The sequence below is a fragment of the Euprymna scolopes genome, chromosome 33 (assembly GCF_053919585.1).
Source record: "Euprymna scolopes isolate OS-2025 chromosome 33, ASM5391958v1, whole genome shotgun sequence".
NCBI classification, from domain to species: Eukaryota; Metazoa; Mollusca; class Cephalopoda; order Sepiida; family Sepiolidae; genus Euprymna; species Euprymna scolopes.
Window position 1 is genome coordinate 77,568,406 of NC_136514.1, and position 1,054 is coordinate 77,569,459.

The following is a 1,054-nucleotide window of genomic DNA, read 5'->3' on the forward strand; positions in this document are numbered from 1 at the left end:
TAATGTTACCTTTTTGTTTTTACACGTCAATAAAAAATGTTTTAAAAACTGGGAGTTAAGTAGGACGTCCCCCAATATGAAAGGGTGAATGCGGTATTATGGTAAAAGAAGATTCTAGCTGGGAGAAACTTTTGATTTTGTTTAGTTCTAGAGTGACAAGGATGACCAACGACCCCCACAATCCCCCCTTTTGAGTTGGCCATGTGCCTAAGTTTTTTGTTCATCGTTGATTTTGACTGTATTTTTCACATGAATAAAAAAAATTAATATCTCAAAGGGTAGTATCTGTTCCGGCAGATACTGCAAGCAAAGACCATATGTGGGAGCAATCCCAAATATAAGACGTTGGTCAATGAAGGGGCACCCCTTCATACCAATTGTCACTATCCAGCTCCTCTACTCCCCGGGGAGTTGGCCCCCATTTCCCCTTCACTCCTCACATTAAAAATCGGCCTTGTGCCTAATTTGCTCGGTGGGGGAGCAAATAAATACCAACCACACATATAAGACCTTGGTCAATGTAGGGGCAACCCTTCATACCAATTGTCATTTTCCAGCTCCCCTACTTCCCGGGGAGTTGGTCTCCATTTCCCCTTCACTCCTCACATTAAAAATCGGCCTTGTGCCTAATTTGCCCGGTGGAGGAGCAAAGAAATACCCCTTTCTTGCCCTTTTGGCCAAGATCAAAGTGTAGTATCTGTTCTTACTACATGATGTACTTATGTTTGTAACTTTGTGATATAATGTGGATGGTCACTTTTCTGTATTAATTTAAAGTAAAATGATCACCCATTTTACAACCAGTCAGTCTCAAAGCCATTCGTCATTCTCCAGATCATTCAAGTTGTTTTTGAAGGATTCCAGTTATTTTTTAAGCATTCAAGTCATTCTTAAGGTCATTCAATTCATCCTAAAGTTCATTAAAGTCATTCTAAGTCATTTTCTTTTTATTTATTTAAGTCATTTTAGTCCATTTTTCGGTCATTTTTGTTTATCTTTAAGAATTTCATGTCAATCTTACATTCACGCATTCATTCATTACACGAGAGCACGC

General features: G+C 38.8%; 1 pseudogene; it reads left to right on the plus strand.

The window, feature by feature from the left end:
• Nucleotides 1–656: 656 nt before the first annotated feature.
• Nucleotides 657–794, plus strand: LOC145258530 (U2 spliceosomal RNA; annotated as a pseudogene).
• Nucleotides 795–1,054: the final 260 nt, after the last annotated feature.